This window comes from Oryctolagus cuniculus, chromosome 1, assembly GCF_964237555.1.
Source record: "Oryctolagus cuniculus chromosome 1, mOryCun1.1, whole genome shotgun sequence".
In the NCBI taxonomy this organism is placed as follows: Eukaryota; Metazoa; Chordata; class Mammalia; order Lagomorpha; family Leporidae; genus Oryctolagus; species Oryctolagus cuniculus.
This window is the reverse complement of record NC_091432.1, coordinates 53,469,583-53,495,309: the sequence shown is the minus strand read 5'-3', so window position 1 is coordinate 53,495,309 and position 25,727 is coordinate 53,469,583. Positions and strand designations below refer to the sequence as shown.

At 47.9% G+C, this 25,727-nt stretch overlaps 1 protein-coding gene and 1 pseudogene across 10 annotated transcripts in view; both read left to right on the top strand.

The window, feature by feature from the left end:
• The window catches only part of TEAD1 (TEA domain transcription factor 1), a 281,048-nt gene that overhangs the window by 44,864 nt on the left and 210,457 nt on the right, over nucleotides 1–25,727 (top strand). The gene's annotated exons all lie outside the window — the stretch shown is intronic.
• LOC138849513 (adiponectin receptor protein 1 pseudogene) lies at nucleotides 2,271–3,207 on the top strand (annotated as a pseudogene).

Sequence of the window (25,727 nt, the reverse complement as noted above, 5' to 3'; positions counted from 1 at the left end):
TGGGGATCTGCCGCGTAGAGGTTGTACAGAAGGGGCTGGGGTCAAGGAGGCAGCTCTTGAAAGATCTGGGTTCAAGGTCGGGTTGCCAGATAAAATACAGGATGTGCAGGTAAGTGTGAGTATCAGAGAATCATTACTTCTTTAGTAAATGTCCAAAGGCTTGAATTTCAGAGAAGCGATAGTTGAAGTAAATCTACACTTAAAAATTAATTGCTTTTTACCTGACCTTCTCATTTAAGTGGGCATCTTAATATTTGTATTGGCTAAATCTGGCAATTTCAGCTCTAGGTGTTCTCAGGTTAGCTGAGGAAGAGGGGGACAGGCAGATGAGGATACTCTTAAACCAGATTTTGTAAACTTAAAACTTGGGAAAGGAGTCCTGTGCTCACTTCCTAGTTCACGTACCCAGCTTGGCCCCACGCTGGAGTTCAGAGCTGGGTAACTGAGGATGCGCTTCCTGTCCTTGGCGGACGCTTTGCCCGCCAGCTTCCGGCTGAAGGCTGGAAGGAGGGGCCCTCTGGATCCTGGGGAGAACTCCAGCCGGCGCTCCCTGGCCCTGCTTTGGAGGCACAGGACGAGCAGGATCACAGTGCTGCAGTCTGGCCTCACCATCTCAGAGAAGGCACGTGTCTTTGAGGTGGAGCGTGTGGTTAGAAATACACTGGATTTCCCTTAGCCCTTGGTCTACGCATTTCCTGTGGCGGTCTCTTCCTCTCCCACTGGGGCCCTGTCCGGTTGCAGGGATTAGTTGCTGCTGAATCCTTGACTGGGACCTAACCAGTCGTGTGTTCCTCTAGGCTTTGCTGAGTTCTGACTTCTAGCATTGCTCTGGCACTTGCTTCTAAGTCACAGTTTGGCAGACTTGTTGTGGTGATGGTAAGATAGCAAATGGTTTTGACTTTGCAAGGCCACTGCTCCACAGCTCCGCAGTGATAGCGTGAAAATAGCCATGGACACCTGCAATCCAGTGGACGTTACAGTGCTCCTTAAGACAGTGATTCTGTACACTGAAGCACGGAATCTGTGCAGTTGATTATTCTTTTGATTATTTTCCCAAGATCTAAAATTGTTGAAATTATTCTTCCTTTGAGGGCTGTACAAAAACAGATGGTGGAGCAGATTTGGCCTGGGAGCCGTGGTTTGCCAACCCTCTTCTCAGTCATCGGCAGACAGCGTTACGGATCAGAAACCTGGCTCTCAGTTCCCTGCTTCACAGGCTCGGTGGCTTCTTGCCTTCAGGTCACAGCTTCTGCTGCTACCAAGGTGACCCATTGGACCAGGATCTTCAGCAGTGAATTTTGCCTTTCTGCTGCCAGCCTGTGTGCCACAGTTAGTTGTACAGAAAAGGTTCTGGTGTGGATTTGTAGCTCTCTAGAGAAGGGACTGTTGATATCAAGGCTGGCCATAGAGAGGTCATTTCTAGTGATCACAGCCTACAGCATCCGGGACAATTTTGGGCTAATAAGTAAGTAGCCCGCAGAAGTGAATGTAGGGCGATCTCATGGCTCTGGTGTGAGGTGCCTTTGCTAGCAGCTGAGTGTGTGCTTGCTATTGTGTTTCCAAATGGAAAGATCAGATTAGGGCAGACTTCCTGTCACCAGATGGGGTCCAGCTGCACCTGAAATAGGGGTTAGGAGGCAGGCCTCTCATTCCTGCGTGTGCTGACGGATGGGGGCTTCGTGCTGCGTGGATGGAAGATGTGCTGGCTGAGGTGGACAATGGAATTACCCCTCCACAGAAATCACTCCTGCGCCGAGAATCAGGTTTGCATGTGTGCCCTGTAGCGTTCATTCTTGCCGAATGCTGGGAGACGGGTGGTTATTAGGTTATGTCCAAGTAGTGTTTGCCTTAATACACGATCGTCCTGTGGTAACCCAATAATGGAAGGATGGAGGCAGGAGGGAACGGGTGACCTGCCGATCACTGAAGCTGGCAGGCCAGGAAGCTTGGCCTGGTTATTAACAGGGTGCTCTGAGGGTGCACCCACCTCTCACCCTGGGCCTGGGCAGGTTGGAATCCACTGAGGCTGGGGCCACAGGCGAGACAGTAGAGCTGGGTGGTCAAACGAACAGTGGCCCATTGCCTGGGCCCTGACCCACTGACCCTGCCCAAAGCAAATTACTTAAGCTCTCTGTTGACTGAATTGGACAACGGGAACATTACTAGGAGGTCCTACCTCATAGGGCCATTGTAAGAGTGCAGTGAGCAGTCGGTGTGCCCCTTCCAGCATGGGGAGGGCACTGAGGATCCGGAGCTGCCCCACTGCAGGCGGCCTCCAGTGCCACCAGATGTAGCGCTGTGGACCACGGCCCCAGCAGAGCCTACCCACCCAGCCCGTCAGCCATCACAGGGAGATCTCTGCCTCCTGGGGCTGAGAGCCCCCAGCCTTCCTGCAAGCTTGACCGTGCTCAAACCAAATGGCCTTCATGGCCTCAAACTTCATGGCCTCTCTCCAGGAGAAGGTGATTTTTGGGATGTTCTTCTTGGGTGCAGTGCTCTGCCTCAGTTTCTCTGGGCTCTTCCAGACCATCTTTTGTCATTCAGAGAAAGTCCCTTGGACTTTTCCCGAACTGGACTATTCAGGGGTTGCTGGCTTTTTATGGGGAGCTTCATCCTCGGGCTCCATCACTGTTCCTGCTCCCCACAGCCACGGCTCATCTGCCTCCCTATAGACTGTTTCCTGGGCATTTCCGCCATCATTGTGGCACAGTGGGACCGTTTTGCCACCCCTCAGCACTGCCAGACAAGAGCAGGTGTGTTCCTGGGACTTGGCTTGAGTGGTGTTGTGCCCACCACGCACTTTACTGTCACAGAGGGCTTTGTCAGGCCCACCACAGTGGGCCAGATGGGCTGTTTCTTCCTCATGGCTGTGATGAACATCACCGGAGCCAGCCTTTATGCTGTGCAAATTCTTTGAGTGCTTCTTTCCTAGAAAATTTGGCATTTGGTTCCAGTCTCATGAGATTTTCCACGACCTGGTGGTGGCAACAGCTTTTGTTCACTTCTACAGGTCTCCAGCCTTCAGAAATTCTGATATGGCATCGAAGGTGGCTGTACTGACGACTCCCTTCTCTGAGCCTTCCCACCTGAGGGGTGGAGGAGGAGCTTCCCAGGTGCTTTTAAAAATAATTTCTAGCCGGCGCCGCAGCTCAACAGGCTAATCCTCCGCCTTGCGGCGCCGGCACACCGGGTTCTAGTCCCGGTCGGGGCGCCGGATTCTGTCCCGGTTGCCCCTCTTCCAGGCCAGCTCTCTGCTGTGGCCAGGGATTGCTGTGGAGGATGGCCCAAGTGCTTGGGCACTGCACCCCATGGGAGACCAGGAGAAGCACCTGGCTCTTGCCTTCGGATCAGCGCCGTGCGCCGGCCTCAGCGCGCCAGCCGTGGCGGCCATTGGAGGGTGAACCAACGGCAAAGGAAGACCTTTCTCTCTCTCACTATCCACTCTGCCTGTCCAAAAAAAAAAAAAAAAAAAAAAAAAACTTCTTTGCTGAAGTGAGAGGAAGAGTCTTAGTTGTCCGTTTCTAGAAGAAACGTCTTTGAAATTCAGTATCAGCCGAGCTGCAGCCCACTGTCACCCCACTGGGCAGCACACTTGTGTGTCCTTTCTGCCAGGCGAGGAGGGTGGCGAGGGGCCCACCTTGCCATCCCCCTCCTCCGCATGGCAGCTGCTGGCACCTCACAGAGACAGTACCTTGAAGCTCATGTTGAGGTTTTACTGCCTCCTCTAACCATTTTGGCAAAAAAATTATAGAGTGGGACTGTTCAGAAATTTTTTTTTTCCTGGAAGAAAACTTCCCTCCCTTACCCTGTCCTTACTTTGTAACCTGGCTTATGACAAGCCATCATGTTTGTAGCACATGTTTCACAAACAAGTATAACCTGGCCCTATCTTTCTAGGGCCCAGATCTGCTTACACAGTAGGAAGCATAAAGCCACCGACTTGTACCGAGCACGGCTAATCATGGAGGTGTGTCCAGGCTTCAGATAACTTGAGTTTTACTTTTTTATTCTTTGCATAGTAATGTAAGTTTAAAATGGGGAAAGATTTAATATTTAAATTAAGCTTTCAAAAGAAACCTGCTATCATGCTATGTATTGATGCAAAGAGTATGATGATAAAAGAACGTACAGAAGAAAAAAAAAGTTCAGTGAGTTAATGTATACCAAGTGCCCAGCGCTGTGGCATAACGGGTAAAGCCCCAGCCTGCAGTGCTGCCATCCCATATGGCCTTTGGTTCGAGTCCTGGCTGCTCCATTTCCGATCAAGTCCTCTGCTATGGCCTAGGGAAGCAGTAGATGATGGCCCTAAATCCTTGGGCACCCACGTGGGAGACCTGGAAGAAGCTCCTGGCTCCTGGCTTTGGATCAGTGCAGCTCCGGCCATTGTGGCCAATTGGGGAGTGAACCAGCGGATGGAAGACCTGTCTCTCTCTCTGCGCCTCTCCTTCTCTCTCTGTGTAGCTCTTTTATATAAATAAATAAATTTAAAAAAAAATGCATGAATCCCGGTGTGAGCTTCATAAGTGCTATGTGAATGTCTGCTGGTGGTGGACGTGGAGGGAGTGGCTCTTCTTGCCCCTGACCTCCTGTTGTGAGGTTGTCAGAACTCAGAATGGGCTCCTAACCCGATCCTCTCTTCCTGCTGTCTCCATCTCGTACAGAGGCATGAGCACAATTATAGGGAATATCCTGGTGGTGGTTGTGGGACCTTCAACAGGTTTCTCACCTCTTACAACCTGGAGTAGAGATAATCAGATGTCCCCGGTCCCCACCCCAGACCATCTGGGGCCATGGCAGAAAGAATGAAGGTGAAAGTGCTTGGTAAACTTTCCCTCCTCAGAGGGAAGACACTGCTGTCGCTGCCCTCCTCCTCCTTAGCCTTTTGCTTTCCTGCACCCTAGCTCCTGTGGAGCAGAGGCATAGATATCGGCTCTATAGAATTGTGGTTCTGTGACTTCAATGTCTCCTTGCTTTTTTTGGGGGTAGAGTTACTGACATAATTAAAGTTAAAAGTTCTAAGAATAGTTTAGTTTTGTATAAGCGGTTTTTTTCTATTTTAAAAAAGTTTATATTTGTTCAAAAAGAAAGAGAAGGAGAAAGAGATCTTCCATCCATTGGTTCACTCTCCCAAATGGCTGCAACAGCTGGGACTGGACAGGACTGAAGCCAGGAGCCTGGAACTCCATCTGCATCTCTCATGGGAGTGGCAGGGACCCAAGTAGTTGAGCCATCATCTCCTGCCTCCCAGGGTATGTGAGCAGGAAGCTGGATCCCAGGCACTCTAATCTGGGATGCAGGTGTTACAAGCAGCAGTTTAACTCACTGCATTACAGTACCCATCCCTCTTTATACTTTGAAGATTTACTTATTTATTTGAAAGGCAGAGTTAGAGTGGGAGAGACCGAGATCTTTCAATCTCTGGTTCACTCCCCAAATGGACACAACGGCTAGAGCTGGGCCAGCCCAAAATCAGGGGCTTCTTCCAGGTCACCTATTCTTCCAGGTCTCCCAAGTAGGTGTAGGAGCCCAAGCACTTGGGCCATCTTCCACTGCTTTGCCAGGCACATTATCAGGGAGATGGATTGGAAGTGGAGCAGTCAGGACTTGAACCAGCTCCTGTATGGGATGCTAGTGCCACAGGTGGCGACTTTACCTGCCTTGCCACAGCGTACTTTGAATTATACTGTTGTCTTAGCACTCTGAAGTTCTCCAGTCTAAGGCCAGTCTATATTCAGAATTTTTTCACATTGGTATTTCTGTGACTTAGGCTTTTTTTTTTTTTTTTTTTTAAATTTGAGAGACAGAGATCTCACCCCTGCTGGTTTATTTCCCTGATGTCTGCAATAACCAAGATGGACTAGAGCAGAAGCCAGGAGCCAGGAACTCGATTGGGGTCTCCCAGTTGGGTAGCAGGAACCCAAGTACTTGAACCATCACCTGCTGCCCCTCAGGCTGTGCGTTAGAGGAAGCTGGAGTCAGGGGCTAAAGCTGCGGATTGAACCCAGGTGCTCCAGGGTGGGATGATGATACCTTCTTTAACTGCTTAGCCAAATGCCTTTCCCCAGGGTTGTTTTTTTTTTTTTTTTTTTTTTTTTAAAGGAGAAATTTCATCAACTCCTAACACCATCCCTCCTGGTGTTACTTTTGTAAGTGTTGTCCTCTGCCCTAACTTGGCTGCATTGTACAGATTTGACTGCTCTGTACCAGCAGAGTTGGGAAGCTTTGCTTTGGGCGTTCTTGGGGAAGATGGTGTCTTCTGAAGGGTGGCCTCCTTCTGAGATTCCCAGGGCTTGGGAAGCCATCTCTCTGACAGTGACATTTCCAGGGCAGGAAATGTCCTGCTGTCCTGACCTGAGTCACCCTCACACCCCCTCCTCAGGGTCTCCCCGTGAGCAGCAGCCTCCCCTGTGTAGCTCTCCCTGGCCAGCCTTAAACAGGAGAGCGGGCTGGGGAGGTGATGGAAGGTACCTGGGAGTCTTTGATGTTGTCCAGAGAATGAGGGACGCTGGCAGCCACATCCTGTTGAGGACTGTCTTTGTCTCACGGTGTGGGGTGGGGAAAGAGTCTCTCAGACACTCCAGTTAACAGGTGAGATGTGCTGAACTGGGAGATGCCACTATGGCTCCATCTTGTGCCATATTAAGCACAGGCAGCAGTGGTCCCCATTCACACTGTCTGTCCTCACACCTCCTGGAAGCGAGGCTACTCGGTGACTTCATCCCTATCTCCTCCCCTGGGACTGTACGTATGTCTGTCCAAAGATCAGTCTAGGGAAAAAGAATGTTCTGCCCTGGTGAGGCCAAACAGTGCTGAGGTCTCTTCAGGATTTGCTCTGGGAGAAATTGTGGGTTAGAGGTAGGAGTTGAGAGTGTAAAGAGGATGGCTGCCTACCCCAGTCTGGAGCTGAGAACTCTGCGACTCAAAAATCCTGCTCTGGGACGTGAACACTGAGGACACACCTTCCTCCATGCGGGGAGGGCAGAGTGGAGGAGCACATGCCAGGTAGCATGCTCTGTAATGAAAATTCCAGTCCTTCCGATTTGCAAGCCACAGTGTGGTTAGCTGTACCTGTGAGTCCCTGGAGGGCATCACTGTGTGTGTAGCCCCAGGGCTCACCGCTCCATAGTGACTGCTGTGATTTCGTTTGTGTAACGGGAAAGGATCTTTGAAATCTAACTCCCTCTTTCTGTAATGGTCCAGTCAGCCTGTGACCTTACTGATCTCCGACTTTCTAGTGGATGCCCCCCCCCCCCAGCTTCTCCTTCTACTCTGGGGGTATCACATCACATCATGTTGCTCTTTTAATTAGATCGAGAGTAGTGTCTGTGGCACACTTAATTTCTGAATAGGCTACTTTATGGGTCAATTTGCATTTAATGTTAAATCTAATATGGAATTCATTAAAAAAGTTAGACCTCTAGGAAGAGGAATAAGTACTTATTTTGTGCATATTATAAATAACAAGTGTATGCCCTGTGTTAAAATTCAAAGCTTAGTACATGGACTAGGCAAAACTTAGTAGAGAATGCAGATCATATTCTATGTGATTTTGGATTTGGGGAACTTAGAGTGTTCAGATCAGATTTTAATATTTGTAGGAACAGTTGGAGTAGGTGTCATTTCTTTCAACTTTACTCTGTGCCTTTATATGCAGTAATTATTTTGTTAAAAAGTTTTGTTTATTTGCAAGGCAGAGTGATACACATGCCCATAAAAGAGAGGGAGAGAGATACCTTCCATCTGCTGGTTCACTCCGTAAATACTTTCAACAGCCAGGGCTGGGCCACACCAAATAGAGGTGCCAGGAACTCCATTGGGAACTGCCACAGGGGTGGTGGGGAGCTAAGTACCTCAGCCATCACCTGTTTCCTCCTTTGGTGCACATTAGTAGGAAGCTGGGATCTGAAACAGAGCAGGAACTCAAGCCAGGTACTCTCATATGGAATGTAGGCCTCACAAGCAGTGTGTTAACCACTGCACCACAATGCCTGTCTCCAAATACATTAACTTATTTAATTCTCAGAACAACTCTGTTAGATGTTATCATCCCCCTTTATAAATAAGGAAACTTAGACTCAAGAGATGAACTTTTTGAAGTTAGCAAGTGGTGAAGGCAGGGTTTGAATTCAGGCAAGATTAATGTCAAAGTTGTTCTTACGGGGAAGGAATGGTGCACCTGAGACATTTTCATCCGCTATTGGAGTGCCTGTTGGAATGCCAGTTTGAGTTGAAGTTGTTTCGCTTCCATTCCAGCCCCCTGCTGATGTGCCCGGGAGGGCAGTGGAGGATGCACCAAATATCTGGGTCTGTGATACCCTTGTGGAAGACCTGGATGGAGTTTCAGGCTCTTAGCTTTGGCCTGGCCCAGCCTCAGCAATTGTGGCCATTTGGGGAATGAACCAGTGGATGGAAAATATCTTTTCTCCGTCTACCTTTCAAATAAAAAAATAAGGATTTGGGCCAGCATCGTGGCACAGTGGGTTAAGCCTCTGCCATCAGCACCAGCATCCCATATGGGCTCTGGTTTGCATCTGGGCTGTTCCCCTTCTGGTCCAGCTCTCTGCTAATGCTCTTGGGAAAGCAGAAGATGGCCCATGTATTTGAGTTCTTGCCACGTATGTGAGAGACCAGAGTGGAGTTCATGTTGTGGCTTCTTCTTGGCCCAGCCCTGGCCATTATGGCCATTTGGGGAGTGAACTAGTAGATGGAAGATTAATCTGTCTCCCTCCCCTCCATCCCTCCCTCTCTTTCTCTCCCTCTCCTCCCCATTTCCACCTCTCTCACCCTGTCACTCTTCCTTTCAAATAAAGAAATAAATCTTAGAAAAAAAAAAGTCAGCTCTTGTTAGACTGTTAGGTGTCCAACAATTACAACTTGTAGAGCTCTGCAGGTGGCCTGCGTTTAAAGTCTGTTTGGATCTAGGGTGTTGGCTGCTGCTCATTTGTGGGTGCCAAGCCAAGGCTCTCCCAAGGCTCTTTGAGCATCCGCTGGCTAATGGGACAATGAGAGGTTGCTTCCCTGTCTGTGACCCATCTCAGGTTTCCTGAGTACCTCTTCTAGGAGCTTCTCCAGGTGAGCTCAGCCAACACCTTTGCTTTTGTGTGTACTCTGAGCTTCTCTTTGGACCTTGTACCCTTTATGAGTTAGACCTAAGTTTCTTTTATTCTCTTATCTTTCATGTTTGGCCTCTGTGTATTCAGTTGGACTGTACTGAATATGGTTTTATTTATTTATTTTTTTGACAGGCAGAGTCTAAGTGAGAGAGAGAGAGACAGAAAGGTCTTCCTTCCGTCGGTTCACGCCCTAAATGGTTGCTATGGCTGGCGTACTGTGCCGATCCAAAGCCAGGAGCCAGGTGCTTCCTCCTGGTCGCCCATGCGGGGCCAGGGGCCCAAGCACTTGGGCCATCCTCCACTGCCTTCCCGGGTCACAGCAGAGACCTGGACTAGAAGAGGAGCACCCGGGACAGAATGCGGGACAGGTGCCCCGACTGGGACTACAACCCGGAGTGCCGGCGCCACAGGCGGAGGATTAGCCTATTGAGCCACGGCGCCGGCCAATAATTGAATGTGGTTTTGAGTCCAGACTCTGACCTGCTGCTGTGTGTTGGGCAGACCATTTAATCCTGGCTGCTGGTAACTGGTCCCCTTCAGTGTGGTGTGCACTTGAGAAAGAGGCTCCTACCCCTTTTGCTTTCTCATTCTCTCCTCCCGTGGGGCCAGCAGCCATTTCTGGGTTCAGGAGGCACCCCCGTTTTTTCTCCGTATTGCTATTGCCTGCTTTATATTGATTCCCCCTATATTTCTAGGGACATGTGTCCTCAGGCCCTATTCTAGCAGAGAGGACACTGTCTAGGACGAGAGGGATGACCTGCACACCCCTGTACCACATTGTCTGGAGTCCACCATGGGGGGAGATGGACAAATAGGAAAATGAGCAAAGTGACGAGTAAATGGATGTAGGTAGAGCCTATTTGCCAGCTCACTTGTACACTTCCTCGTTCTTTCAACAAGCATTTAAAAAAGAGTATCACCTTTGTGAGAGGCAGTGAGAGGGAGGCAGTGATAGCTAGACTGGCCTTCCCTTGCTGTTTCACTCTTCCAGTGCCCACAATCACCTGTGAGTGGCAGGGACCCAACCACTTGAGCCATTACCTGCTGCCTTGCAGGAATGTATTAGCAGGAAGCTGGGATGGGGCCAGAGCCAGGACTTCAAGCCAGGCACTCTGACATGGGATGTGGGCATCCCAACCAGTGGTGTGGGTATTGGGTCAAGCGTTCTCCCTTCAGCAAGCATTTTTGAACACCTGTTGTGTTCCCAGCACTGTGCTGACGTGAGGGCCTGTGATACTGGATCCTATCTGTTAGCACTGGAGTTCTTCTGCCAGAAATAAAAAGGCCTGGGAAACATAGAACATGCTTTTGTGTTCTTTCATTGTAACTCTTTGGAGTTAAATACTCACTTGCAGAAATAAAGCTTTTAAATATGTTTTGACCCCTGGATTGGTAGATTTGTTTGTGGACGTTGGGGGATGAACATAGAAGTTTGGGTGTTTGGATTTCACAGATGTTTGCATGATTCTTAGACCACTGCTTCTCAAATATTCTGTGTGCACAAATCATCTGGGAGGCTGGTTAAATTCAGATTCTGGCATCTCACTCCTACATACTCTGCTTTGATAGGTTTTTGGGGGAGGGCCAATCATCCAAGCCTTATTTAACCTGTGGCAAGTGAGTTGCACGCAGGTGCTCTACTGTGTGGATGGAATTATGTCAGATCTACGCCATGCTGGAATTCAACCTCTCTGCCTTTTTTTTTTTTTTTTTTTTTTTGAGGCAAAAAGTGGACCAAGATGGCCCAGTGCTTTGGAGCAGAATAGATCTGGGTCCCCACTGTCCCTGACCAGCCCTTCCCCCAGTCAGCCCTGCTTGCTGCAGGATCCTGTGGAGGGAGGGGCCGGGCAAAGCAGAGAAAACTCTAGGGCTAAGTATTGGAACATGCCAAATTCCTTATTCACTCCTTGAATGTGACTTGAGCTGCTGCGTATACACCCTGTGATTTCTCTCTGTTTCACAAAAGAAATACTATAACCACAATAAAGGAAATCAAACAAAGTTCCTCCACAGGCTCACCACCCCAACACAACTGTTTTCATTTTAACTTTTAGCCCTTGTACGTCTGCAGACATATTTCTATAAAGCTGTAATCACAAGGAGACTCAATTTCGTATTCTGCTCTTTTCAGTAAACCATAAGTAAATGCTTTCCAAATGGTTCCATCGTCTTCAAGATGATTTTTAATGGTCTTATGATCTATCATCCTACAGGGCGAATTTACTTAACTATTCATCTGTTAGTGGACATTTAGATTTTTTTTCCTGCAGTTTTGTGCCATTATAAGTAATACTTTGAGATATGGCTTCATCTTTATTGTAGATTATTTCCTTAGGGTGAATTCTCAAGAGGAGGATTTCTGGGTTAAAGGGTACAAATTTTTTTTTTTTTTTTTTTTTTGCCTCTCCATTGGCATTGCTAAATCATTTTCCAAAAGGGTTGCATTGGTTTATACTGTCATCAGCAGTGCATGAAGGTACCAATTTCAACATCTTGGCTTGCATTAGGTATTGTAATTTTTAAGAGAGTTTTGCTCATGGTGCAGTATTGTTTAATTGGTCTTTGATTGTGGTGAGGTTGGGTGTGGCCTTATTGTCATTTTTTAAGATTTTAATTTCTTTGTTTTCTTAGAAGCAGGACCTAAGTAGTTGAGGTCAGATTGTGTAGAATTTTTCAGATACTTGGATTTTATAGTTAAAAAACAAACCAACTAAACGAACACAACCAAACCCACAGCCCATCTGTATAATAAATACTTGGGACATATTTTATGGTTGGATTAGCTGTTCGTGATCTTGACTTCCTTATAGGTCACAAGTTAATAGGGTGATATTTGGAGAGTAGAGGGCTTTTCCTCCTCCTCTTAGATTCCTCTTTGTTCTTTCCTCTCTCCTTGCTCACCCCCCCCCCCCATTTCCTGTTTCCCTCCTTCCCTCCCCTATAAGCACTGTTTTTGTCCCTCTGGAGATAAAACAGGAAAGTACCCGGCTTTACTCTTGCTCCTTCGACTTATAAAACAGAGGTCACCTAAATTATGTAGCACAGAGCGAGGATAAAAACTCGTAGTGTTAGAACCAGTCTCCTGGAACTGCATGGCAGAGGCAGTCCCACGCCATGTGTGTAAGGTGTGTTTGCGGGTGCAAGCTTAGCCGGCCAGGGCAGGGGAGCCCAACTAGTTTTTCAAGTTGGTCCTGAGTAGCTTTGTTCTTTCTGGAATGCTCACCATCCTCAGTATGACAGAGTTTGCTTGATGACAAACTTTTACTCTGTTGTACATACCTCGGCCTGGCTGCTCAGCTGGTTTGTTTATTTGCCTGGGGTAAATGATTGAAACACCCTGCCCTGTGCAGCAGTGATGAGCGACTCTTGTTCCCCAAGCCCCGAGTGGTGATGCCAGACCCTGAGGTCACCCCTCTGCCTTCCCCCCAGTGGGGACTCCATGCTCCCTTGGGCATGAGACACAGTTCCTCAGGCTTAGGGGCTCTCCCCAGTGGGTGCATGTTAGGGGAGCTGAAATCGGCAGGATAGCTGGGTCTGTGTACAGAGGAGAGAATGGCTGTGGCTCTATTTTAGTTTAATTTGTTAATGAAACAAGATGGAGCGCATTTTCCCCTCCCGCACACCTCTCCGGCTGTTTGAGATGAGGCACAATTAATTTATTTGTACTGTCTGTGGAGGCGGATGCCAGCTAATGTAGTGCAAGAGCTTTTATCTTTACGTTTGTAATGAAGAGGGGCAGGCTGCTGGCAAATTGACAGGGATTGCTGATGACTCATTCTCTGACTGCGAAGCTCTCTGAAACAACACAGGACGCGTACGCGCAAGCCTGGGTCCTGTTTGAAATGGGCAGAACCAGCCTGAGAAAGTTCAGCCTCCCCTGAGACGCTGTGGGAGGAAGAAGGAAGAGGCCAGCAGAGCTCTGGCCTGGTTTGGCTGAGAGCAGTTTCTCCTTGTGCTATGGGGGTCTTGCCCTTCCGAGGTGGGGACTTGCAGTGTCCCCTTGCTTCTCCACTTGGAAGGCTGGTTCCATTGTGGCCCCTGTAGGCAGCCCTCCGCCCCCCAACCCTGGCCACCACATGGGGACTTGGGTGGGGGCATCAGGTGCCCAGCGTCTGATTTACATGGTAAGGCCTATCCCTCTGGGCTGCTTCCTGGACAGTGCTTAGGGGCCTGACTTTGCCAGGCCCCTTTTGGTTTTAGCCCTGAGTGCTCATGGCGTTCCCCGGGTCTGGCCTGGTGGTGGCTGTGTTGGTTGTGAGTTGGTCTGTCACCACACTTGGCCAAGCCTCAGAGGAAGCTGTTCATATAGTAATGGCTGGTGGCTTGGGCCTTTATGGGCATTCTGGCACTAAAACAAGTCTGACGTGGATGTTCTGAATCCCCATTTTATGGATGAGGAAATGAAGGTGTGCAGAGGTTAAATAACAGGCCCATGATCAAGCAGCCGGCTGGTGGGGTGGCAGCGGGCCCAGGACTTGGCCTTGGAGCCCAGCACTTGACTGTGTGATCTCTTCATGACCTTCTTCAAGGACGACGTGAAACTTTTCCACTGAAGACATAGGCATTGTAAGCAGCTGGCTAGATAAGCTCTTCAAGAATCGTATGAGAGAGGGCGCATGAATGTGCATGAATACAGAATTCTTTGCACTAGAATAAACTTGCCTTTTCATTCCTTTCATTTCATTTTTCCACAGACTTTTAGAAGTACCCTCATCTATTTCTGCTGTCCGGTAGAAGAGCAGGAAGTGCCCTGGATGTTTTCTGGAGACTTAAAAGCAGAAAGGCAGTGCTGCTCTGGGGGAATGAACTCTGGAGTGTATGAGGAGTTTTCCTTCCTGTGTCAGATATGTGGTTGGGCTGGTTTGTGCAAGGGGGGCTCAGAAGGGTATGGTGTGCCCAGCCACCCGGGTGTGGGGAACACCGGTGTGGTGCATGGCCTGGTTGGCTTTCAGAGCCAGAAGAAGCCAGGACAGTTTTACAGGTGAGGAAACTATGGCCTGGTGAGAGAAATTCTGTGCTAGGAGCAATTCCATTCATTTATGCAACCGTCCATCCATGCACCTGCTGAGTAGTGATGGAGCCAGTGCTGGCTGGCAGGTGCAGCGTGGCTGTGAATGAAGCACCCAGTCCTTTCTTCAAGGGACACACACCAGCATGTCCCTCAGCCCACCAGGCTTGAATACGGCATGTTGAGGGCAGTGAAGTCTGTGGGACATGGAGGAGGGGTGCTCACTGTCTGGGGAGACAGGAGGGTTTCCTGCAGGACAGGAACCTGGATGAGACTGGAAGGTCTAAGTGGAGATGCCCCATACACAGTCACCACTGGCATTTGAAGACTTTGTATAAGGAAGGGGGTAAATAACACAATCACAGTTTTGTTTCCATTGATTACAAGTTGAAATGATAATTTTTTGGATGTGTTGGGTTAACAAAGAAGTTCCTGAGATTAATTTCACTGTTTCTCTTCTTTTTTTTAAGATTTATTTATTTATTTGAAAGGCAGAGTTATAGAGAGACAGAGATAGAGATAGAGGTAGAGGTAGAGAGAGAGAGGTCTTCCATCCGCTGGTTTACTCCCTAGATGGCTGCAATGGCCAGAGCTGCACCAATCCGAAGGCGGGAGCCAGGAGCTTCTTCCAGGTCTCCCACTTGGGTGCTGGGGCCCAAGGACTTTCGCCATCTTCTGCTTTCCCCAGCCATAACAGAGAGCTGGATCGGAAGTGGAGCAGCTGGGTCTTGAACCAGTGCCCACAGAGGATGCTGACATTGCAGGTAGCAGCTTCATCTGCCACACCACAGCACTAGCTCTCTTTATTTTATTTTATTTTTTTTAAAATTTATTTGACAGAGTCATAGACAGTGAGAGAGAGAAACAGAGAGAAAGGTCTTCCTTCCGTTGGTTCACTCCCCAAATGACTGCTACGGCCGGCGCGCTGCACTGATCCGAAGCCAGGAGCCAGGTACTTCCTTCTGGTCTCCCATGCGGGAGCAGGGCCCAAGCACTTGGGCCATCCTCCACTGTCTTCCTGGACCACAGCAGAGAGCTGGACTGGAAGAGGAGCAACTGGGACTAGAACCCAGCGCCCATATGGGATAATGGCACCATAGGTGGAGAATTAGCCAAGTGAGCCATGCCACTGTCCCTTCTCTTTACTTCTTAAAATGAGACTATTAAGAAGTGGACAGTATTGGAACAATCCCATCAAGGTGGCATGTACCAATGCCATCTCAGTAGTCCAAGTGATCAATTTCAGTTCTCAATTGATCACACTGATAGGTCTAAGAGTCAAAGGGATCACACAAACAAGACTAGTGTCTGCTAATACTAACTGATAGAGTCAAAAAGGGAGAGAACTATCCATCATGGGAAGCAGGATACACAGCAGACTCATAGAATGGCAGATGTCCTAAATAGCACTCTGGCCTCAGAATCAGTCCTTAAGGCATTCAGATATGGCTGAAGAGCCCATGAGAGTATTTTAGGCATGGAAAGCCAAGACACTGGAAAAAAAAAAAAAAAAAAAAAAAAAGAAGAAGACCTAAATGAAAGATCTCTGTGAGTGAGATCCCAGTGGAAAGAATGGGGCCATCAAAGAAGGAGGTACCTTTCTCTGAAGGGAGGAGAGAACTTCCACTTTGACTATGACCCTGTCGGAATAAGATTTAAGTCAGCAAACTCAAAAGGCTTCCATAGCCTTGGCAACTCATGACTAGAGCCTAGGGAGATTACTGACGCCATAAACAAGTGTGTCAAATTGTTAAGTCAACAACAGGAGTCACTGTGTACTTACTTCTCATGTGGGATCTGCCCTTAATGTGTTGTCCAATGTGAAGTAATCCACTTTGTGTTTCTGTGTGGGTGCAAACTGATGAAATCTTTACTTAATATATACTAAATCGATCTTCTGTATATAAAGATAATTGAAAATGAATGTTGATGTGAATGGAATGGGAGAGGGAGTGGGAGATGGGAGGGGTGCGAGTGGGAGGGAAGTTATGGTGGGGGGAAAGGCATTGTAATCCATAAACTGTACTTTGGAAATTTATATTTACTAAATAATAAAAAAAAAAAGAAGTGGACAATGATGCTTGTTGCTTACATGGTATTTTGTGATGGGTGGAGAGGATGACCTAGGAGTGGAGGCTTGACCACGTGTCTTAGAGGAAAGAAGTGTGCATTGGGTTCTGAGGGTCTTATCTGTGCTCTTTGTCTTCAACCTGGACTTAACCAACACTCACCTAACAGCTGGCTGGGGTGCAGATTAAAGAATGCCAATGAAAGGCATTTTATTTAAAAATGTTAAGTTTAAAGCACATACCATTGCAAGATGTGGTTCTCTTTGTGATCAAACAGTTTAGGATTAAAACCATATATTCCAGATTGGGTACAGGTCTTTGAAAAGACAGACAGGAAAGTTGGTCAGTTGTGGAGTGAGAGGATGGTGTATAGTCATTGCCTTTAGTGCACAGTGAATTCCAAACTGGGGATGGATCTGTGTAAGATGCTATTGCACTTGGCCTGTCCCTGCTGCAAGAATTCCTTCACTCCTTCCATCGAAGTTTGTATCCAGACTTTCAGGGCTCTTGTTTTTGTTTAGTCTCCAAAGGGCAAGCCAACAAGGACTACCCATTTCTCCCTCCCTCCCTCCCTCTTTACTTCTTTCCTTCCTTTTTTTTTTTTTTGGACAGGCAGAGTGGACAGTGAGGAGAGAGAGACAGAGAGAAAGGTCTTCCTCTGCCGTTGGTTCACCCTCCAATGGCTGCCGTGGCCGGTGTACTGTGGCTGGCGCACCGCGCTGATCCGATGGCAGGAGCCAGGTACTTATCCTGGTCTCCCATAGGGTGCAGGGCCCAAGTACTTGGGCCATCCTCCACTGCACTCCCTGGCCACATCAGAGAGCTGGCCTGGAAGAGGGGCAACCAGGACAGAATCCGGCGCCCCGACCGGGACTAGAACCTGGTGTGCCGCTGCCGCAAGGCGGAGGATTAGCCTAGTGAGCCGCGACGCCGGCCTTTTCTTTCCTTCTTTCATCTCCAAGTATTTTTTATTGTATTCCTGAAACTCATTAGGTGCTTCATGGATGAATTGACATTCTGCCACTAGTTCCTGAAAACATGGATGTGTCAGGTGTCTTCTGGGCTGTAGGACACAGCCCTGGCCCTCAAGGTGCCCTCTGTTAGGACTGAGACTATTAAAATGAACTGTGACCAGGCCAAGGTAGACAGGAGCAAGATGAGAGTGTTCCTGATTACTAAGTTCTGTGGCTCAAAGGACGACTTGATTAAACACAGCAGAGAAGGGAGCCGAGGGCCCCTTGTAGCTGACTGGAGAACACTTTCCTGTATGAGCCCGAGGAGCTGTGTTTACCCGCGATGCTACGCCCCTGCGGTTTACAGCACTGTGCTGGTAGTCGATAATCATGTTGCACCTGTATATTAATTACACTTTTCATTGCTGGTTTGCATACCGTGAAGGTAGAGCAGACGGATAGCCCTTCCTGATGTGCTGTGCCTGGGACTGGTGGAAGGCTCTCTGAGGACCAGTGGAGGGAGCCGAGGCAGTGGGGCAGGGCTGAGCAGGGGGTACTTGAGGGGCATGAGGTAGCTGTGACCTGGAAGAGAGTTGGCAGGCAGGCAGACAGTCATTTCAGTGGTGATAACATCTGATACTCATCCCTGCAGGCCAGCCTTGTAATAGCAGCAGATAAATAAGCTGCCTCCAGTGTGTTCCCAGAATATCTCTGTCTGCAAAATGTCTTTGCGGAGATGTTTGACTTGCAAGCATGTGGTTGATAAAATAAATACATTTTAAAAATGTAAACCTCTCTGTGAGAGGTTTTAGTCTCTTCTCTCCCCAGGGAAAAATAAGGCCCTTTGTTAACCTCTTTTCTTCCCTAAGTGTAGAATTCTTGCCATGCTTTGTAAGAAAAAAACATTTTTGGAATGTAGCACCTGCAGAAATGTAAAGGGGTTCTGCCTGAGAACCACTGGGCTGTGGCTGTTGTGTGGGTGGTTTTTCTGGATGCTTTTTGAAGAGATAGCAGCCCTGACACCTGCAAAGCATTTGAGGCCCTGGCCCAGGGCTGAAGGAGTTGCAGTGGGAGGCACTTCCATTGTTTGGAGTTGAATTCTGAGGGCAGACAGCTGTAAGCAGAGAGTCTCTGATGTTGAAGGAGTGACTTCTGGCTCAGGGCTCAGGCTCCTAGCAAAGTACCTGGCACAGTCTGGAAACCTCGATTCTTGAGTGAATGAATGGCTGACCGAATGAACAAATTAAGGCCTTTTCTGGGCTTTCCAAATATGTTGAATGAGAGTTCCTGGGCCTCCCACTTGCACCATGAGGGGGCCAGCAGTGTCAGCCTCACCTTGGTGTAGTGCGTATGAATATCACAGATTCAGTGGTACTGGGCCAGTGTCTAAGATGTGCGTTTCTTTTTTTTTTTTATTTTATTTGAGAGGTAGAGTTACAGACAGTGAGAGGGAGAACCAGAGAAAAGTCTTCCTTTTATTGGTTCACTCTCCAAATGGCCCCAATGGTCGGAGCTGTGCCAATCTGAAGCCAGCATCCAGGGGCTTCTTCTCAGTCTCACATGTAGGTGCAGGGGACCAAGGACTTGAGCCATCGTCTACTGCTTTCCCAGGCCATAGCAGAGAGCTGGATTAGAAGAGGAGCAGCCAGGACTAGAACGAGTGCCCATATGGGATGCCAGTGCTGCAGGCGGAGAATTAACCAAGTGAGCCACGGCACCGGCCCCAAGATACGTGTTTCTAAGAAGCTCCCAGGTGATGCTAACCATTATGGTTCATAGGTGACACTTGAAGAAGCAGAGATCTGTGAAGCTTCAGACTGCCAGCAGGTCTTTTTTTTTTTTTTTGAGGATTTATTTATTTACTTGAAAGTCAGAATTATAGAGAGAAGGAGAGGCAGAGAGGGGGGGGGGGTCTTCCATCCACTGGTTCACTCCCCAATTGGCCGCAATGTCCGGAGCTGTGCTGATCCAAAGCCAGGAACCAGGAGCTTCCTCTGGGTCTCCCTCGTGGGTGCAGGGGTCCAAGGACTTGGGCCATCTTCTACTGCTTTCCCAAGCCATAGCAGAGAGCTGGATCGGAAGTGGAGCAGCCAGGTCTCGAACTGGTGCCCCTATGGGGTGCCGGCACTACAGCCGGTGGCTTTACCTGCTGCACCACAGCGCTGGCCCCATCCAGCAGGTCTTTAATAAACTCCCAGCATGTACTAGGGATGAGGACAAACATGGAGGCTTTGGGCCACATCTCAGCAAAGCATGCAGTCATGGTGAAAATGAAGACCTGTCCTCACAAACTGGAGAAAAACCTGTCATTGTTAGACTAAATGTTGTGATAACCGGGGAAGAGCTGCAGAGTGAAGGGAGTTTTCGTGGAGGTGGTGCTTGAGCCACAGGGCAGACTCATGGGATTTTGGAATTCAAGGTGTACCTGGTCCCAACCCATTGGGACCTAATCCTCCCTAACAGTTCACTGTGCAATGTCTGCTTAAATGCTTTCCCAGTAGAGAATGCATTGCCTGTGTTTCCCGACTCCTTGGCTGATGACATGCTCTGAGAAGAGGATTTGCTCGATGAGTAATGCTGGGATGTGTTGTCTGATATTTCGTTGTGCTGCAGACTCAGGGCAGCATCTCAGAGGCCCTGCAGTGTCTTGCACAAGGGCAACCAGTTCACCTTTGTGTTGCCCAAGGTAAGTGGGTGCAGCGTATTTGACCACAACTTCCCTTCTGTTTTATTAGTACTTATTAATGCATGTTGGCAAGCTTATATTAGGTAGTTCATCATACTGAAACAAAGTAGGACTCATTTATCACTCATAAAGCATGAATTAAATAGTCACGATGTACCAGTCACTGAGCAGGGCTATGCACAGAGGAGGCTGTAAGAGCCTCCTGCTTATATAGCACTTGATTGTTTATCAGGCACTCCCACAGGCTTCCTCCTGAATTGTCAGCAGAACCTTGTGAGGTTGAATAAATGGAGGAGGCATTTTACAGCTGATGAAACTGAAGCCGCCAGAGGTTAAGTGACTGGACTAAAGCTGTCTTCTTTGCAGTGGCACCACTGAGATTAGAAACCTTTGATTCCCAGTCGAGTGTTCTTTTATCCGTTGTACCTGATTGGTGAGAGAGCAGAGAGGCAGATCTTAAATGCTTGGTAGAGAATTTGTACTTACATTGGAGAAATTGAGGTATGATGGGTTCTGGAGCAAGGATGGCTCAAGCAGTGTTGGAGGAATTGGAAGAGATAGATTATAAGGACACTAAAAGGTCATTTAGGAGAAGCTACACCTGTACTGCGTGACTCCACTGAGGCTCTCCGACAGATGAGAGTGTGAACGCGTCCAGAGGTGCAGCTCTTTTGATGGGGAGCTCACTGCCCCAAAAGCCTTTTTGTCTCACTTGTAGACCATGCGCTTACCTTAACCCAGAGGTGTCTCCTAGACTCTTTCCCATTGATCCCAATCCCCCCCCCCCCCTTCCTTGGAGCCATACATCACAAGCCTCTCATCACATGTGCTGGCCCATTGAGATTTTTTTCTTTTGAAAGATCTGAAATAGCTCTTCTTACCAACTTTGTGGTGTGTATTCATTATGAAACATTGAGAAAATAAAGAAAGCAAAATATGCAGAAGCAAAAAGAAAAAACTATCTGTAATTTTACTAACCGTAGAGGTGTTGTTTAGCTTCACACTCTCTGGTCTTCCATAACATGTTAATGCAGTTTTGTGATTGGTATTGTTGTGTTTTCTTGTTTTACAAAACCAGTCAAACTCTGTGCATAATACTTTGTAATTTTCCTTTCCTGGTAAATAGAATTTCATCAATATCTTATGTCAATAAATATTTGTAACATTGTAACTAATAATAGCTCCCTAGTAGAAATAATATGAAATTTGTTCCATTTTTATCAGATATTTCATCTGGTCCCTCCCAGTCTCTGGTAATTATAAATTGTACTGTAAAAATACCTTTGTAAGCTTGTCTCTGCCTTTATTGTTTAGGTGAACTCTATCTCTTTAGCCTTGAACGTGGAATATGAAGCTGAATACTCCAGTTTGAAGATAATTCTCTCAGCCCTCCACGTCACTCTTTCTCCAGCCTTATCATCCATCCCCATTCCTCTTAGGATATGGCTTCATTCATGTTTTTGCTTGTTTTCCTAAGGAAGCACACTTCCACCATTCACCCCTCTACAGTTTTTTGGATCCAGATTTGCAATACGTTCCTTACTGTGAATGCAGTATTTCTAATCAGGAGAGCTTGATAGTGCATTAGCTTTTGTGACAGTTTCATCCTACTGAGTCATTGAGCTTGTGTGCAACCCAGTCCCCTAAGACTTTCTCATATGATCTCCATCGTATACTTTATTTGTGTGTTGGACCTGAGTATGCATGACTTGACATTTATCCTTATTAATTTCCACCTTGTTAAAGTCAGGAGGTCATTATATCCTTTGAGATAGTATCAGGAGCAGACTCTTCATAGCCTTTTGCAACTCCCAGTCATTGGCAAAATCCAGTGTATAATGATTCAGCAAGTCCCAGCAATCATTTATATCTTGTCTTGCTTATTAGATTATGAACGATTTGAGGGCTGAGACCATATCTTACTATTTCCCCTTGAAACCCAACCCTATTTCATCTTTTAAAAAATATTGATATATTTGAGAGGCAGAGTAACAGAACAGAGCAAAGACAGAGATCTTCCATCTGTGGGTTGACTTCCCACGTGGCCACAAATGCCAGGGCTGGCCCAGGCTGAAGCCAGGACCCAGGAACTGCATCCTGATGTCCCATATTGAATGCAGGTGCATTAGCAGGAAGCTGGATTAGAAGTGCAGAGTATCCGTGACTTGAACCAGCACTCTGATATGGATTCAGGTTTCACTAGTGACTTTTTAACCCACTGCTCAATAACGCCAGCTCCCCACTTTGATTTTGACACATGTGACATAGTGGATACCTAGGAAATGCTGCTGTGTATTTGTTTTGATTAAATTGCAAAAAAAAATGGCATGGTGTGGTGGTGGGTGAAAAATCTAGGACTCGGTCTCTGGGAGGAGCTTACAATGAGGATGGAGAGACAAAAGACCATTAGACCCTGGGTAACAGATGCAATGAAGAGAAATTTAAATACTCCCCTGTTGCTTCTCAGGGTTGAGTGGGCTTGAGCTAATTCTTGGGATAGATCTTGGTGTCTTCTTCCAGAAACACAGGCAGTGAAAGGCTTCCTCAGGCATGGCGGGTGAATGCACTAGGCAGTGAAAAAGCTGAGTTAGGCCAAGGGGGATGGCAGGGAAGCTGATGTTTGTCAGGAGCGCCGATGGCTGGAAAGCAGCCACCCAACCTCTGATGACTGTACTGAAGAGCGATCACGTACAGAGCTAACTCTGTTCTGTGAGATGTAGAGCAGTTGCTCTTTTTATATTCGTTGAACTTAAGGCTTGCAAAGTTAAGACTACTCATGATTGATTACTCTGCGACTAGAAGCTGAACTGACCCAGAATCCAAGAGGTCAGGTGCTGCTGACTCTTCAAGCCAGGCTTGCAGTGTGAGGGTGGCAGCACGATGGTTTTTTCCTGTAAAAAGAAGAGAAGATGAATACCATCCCGCTTATCCTTTGGGTTGTTGTGAAGCACATGTAAGACAGTTTTAGGAGAAATAAGCTGTGAACGCTGGGTTGGGGGCACATCTGTTTCTAAATAAACAATGGTGGGGCTGGCGCTGTGGCATAGCAGGTTAAGCCGCATCTGCAGCACCAGGCATCCCATACGGGTGCTGGTTTGGGTCCCAGCTGCTCCACCTGATCCAGCTCCCTGCTTATGTACCTGGGAAAGCAGTGGAAGATGGCCCAAGTGCTTGGGCCCCTGCACCCATGTGGGTGACCTGGAAGAAGTTCTTGGCTTTGGCCTGGCTCATCCCTTGACCCTTGTGGCCATTTGGGGAATGAACCTGCAGATGGAAGATCTCATTCTCTCTCTCTCTCTCTCTCTCTCTCTCTCTCTCTCTCTCATTCTGACTTTCAGATAAATAAGATATAAATAAATCAATAAGATTTTAATAAATAAATAAATGACAATGACCTGTGTAGCACTTCCTGGCCCAGAATTTAAGGGACAGGAGCCTGAGTGTTCTGCCTTCCCAGGTGTGGCTGTGGGCTTTTCCTGGCACAAGTGCAGTTCTGGGGGCGCCTCTCCCACCCCCACTCCTCGGTGGTTTCAGTTTTCCTGGAAGGGAAATAATCCAAAGAAAGAAGGAAGGTTCCCTGAATGGACCTGTTGGAAATTTAACGGCTTCTTCATCGGGTGCAGTCCTTGGTTACTTGGGCAGGGTGAGCTTACACACGTCTGACGTAGATGCACACAGAGCCCCTCTGCAATCTCTCCTCCCTGTCCACGGTGGTGTCTGTCGCGGCCCCCTCAGTCAGAAGTAGGTGGATTTGTATTTACATACAGGTGTGTCTCAGAATGCACATTTACAAAAATAACAGACGTGTATATGTGAATACACATATGTCCATAAACACACATGCGTTCACAGCTGTATATGCAGAAACGCAGAGACGTACCCATGTGTTTTCTGAAGAAGTTGGAGGCCTGGGGTTGTATGAGAGCTAACTTAGTCATCTTCTGTTGTACAGGTGTTAACATGCTGCAAGAGTTTTAGTTTTGTAAAGGAAATGACAGTGTGCACATGGGGGAACAAATAACCCAGCCTAATTGTCCAGAAACCAAAGCAGTCCAGAAAAGCAGAGTGACTAGGCAGGCGTTGAAACCGTGCAGCTGCCTGGCTCAGGGTTTGGTTCTTTGTCTTCTGTAGCTTAGAAACACTGAGGACTTCCATGCCACAGAGTGTCGTCTTGCTCCCTCATCAGCCAGGGTTCTCTCTGCCTTTCTCTTCCTCCCAGGTCCTTTCTGGCTCATTCAGCTGAGTCTTAGCCCAGGCATCACTGGGAAAGAGGTGGCTGCAGGAAAGAGTAGAGGAGGGAAAGGAAGAAGCTGGAAAATAAAACAAACAAAAGCTCTCCACCAGCTGTTGTGGTTTGGGTTGTTCGTGGTCTCTGCCCTGGATAGAAGGTAGCAGTGGCCAGTTGTAGAATCTCCCCTAGGGCAGGCATAGGGCCTGCAATCTGTCTATGTTATCTCATCAAAACTATTGGGGAGACACATAAGAACACTAAGCTTGGTGAGGTTAAATATTTTACCCTTGCACACACAGCTACAAAGTGGTGGGATGTGCACTGAAACCAGTCCTCAGTATTAGGGTCACACTTGCCTGTCCTCCCTACCCCTCTTGCTGCTTCGACTTTGTGTGTGCCTGACTCTGGACTGTGGGGTGACAGCTGTGATCCAGATGCATGTCTGCATGTCATGTGTTGGCAGGCATGTGTCTTCTGGCCCCAGCGCCAGTGTGCTCCCCACATTCTCAGAACCTCTCTATCATCGCAGTTTCCGGTTGCATTAGAATTGTCTGTTGATGTGTCTGCCTCTTCCAGTGGACTGGGAGATCTTTGAAGGGGGAGACTGGTTTATCTTCATTGCTCTAGCAGATTCTGGCCTGAAGTTGGCTGTTTCAGACTAATTGAGTGGATGCTAATGTGTATTTTATGACACCCACGAAACTGAGCCGTCAAAGCACCTGCTGCTTGTGTGTCTCGAATCGGCCCTGCAGGTTCTGTCCTGTAGCTAGACGTCTGTCAGAGAGAGCGAGGCAGGCCTTCCAGTGCCGCTGTTCATCAGTGCACGTGATTCGTGAACGGAAATCTTCTAAAACATTGATAGGATTGTGATAATTGTTCACTCTGGCAACTTGTTTGCATGTTGGATTCCTCTCTGAATCAGCACATCATGTCCTGAAATTTCAAATGCATCCTTTTCTCTTCCTGTCGCTTACTATTTCCATTCAAAACTGGAAAATGTAGACGTGTTCATAGCATTGGTGACCAGAGCCCTTTTTTTCTGTGTTTTCTTTCTTTTTTGCTATTGCCTCACCTAGAGGAAACTATTCAGGACAGATGGGCTTACATGATAGCAGTGTATCCTAAAAGAAAAATGAATTTATTTCTTTTTTTTTTTTTATTTTTTGACAGGCAGAGTGGACAGTGAGAGAGAGAGACAGAGAGAAAGGTCTTCCTTTGCCGTTGGTTCACCCTCCAATGGCCGCCGCGGCCGGCGCACCGCGCTGATCCGATGGCAGGAGCCAGGAGCCAGGTGCTTTTGCCTGGTCTCCCATGGGGTGCAGGGCCCAAGCACCTGGGCCATCCTCCACTGCACTCCTGGCCACAGCAGAGAGCTGGCCTGGAAGAGGGGCAACCGGGACAGAATCCGGCGCCCCGACCGGGATTAGAACCTGGTGTGCCGGCGCCGCTAGGCGGAGGATTAGCCTAGTGAGCCGCGGCGCCGGCCCGAATTTATTTCTTTAAAGAAGGAAGATATACTCCAAGATATTAGATGTATTTAGGATTTTAATTATTCTGTTGAATCTAAAAGTTACTGTTGTAGAGTGGGACAGAAGTGAGCGCTTCCTCTTCCTTTGATGATAGAATTTATTAGTGATTGTTCGTAAACCTCTGAGAAGTATGCACCT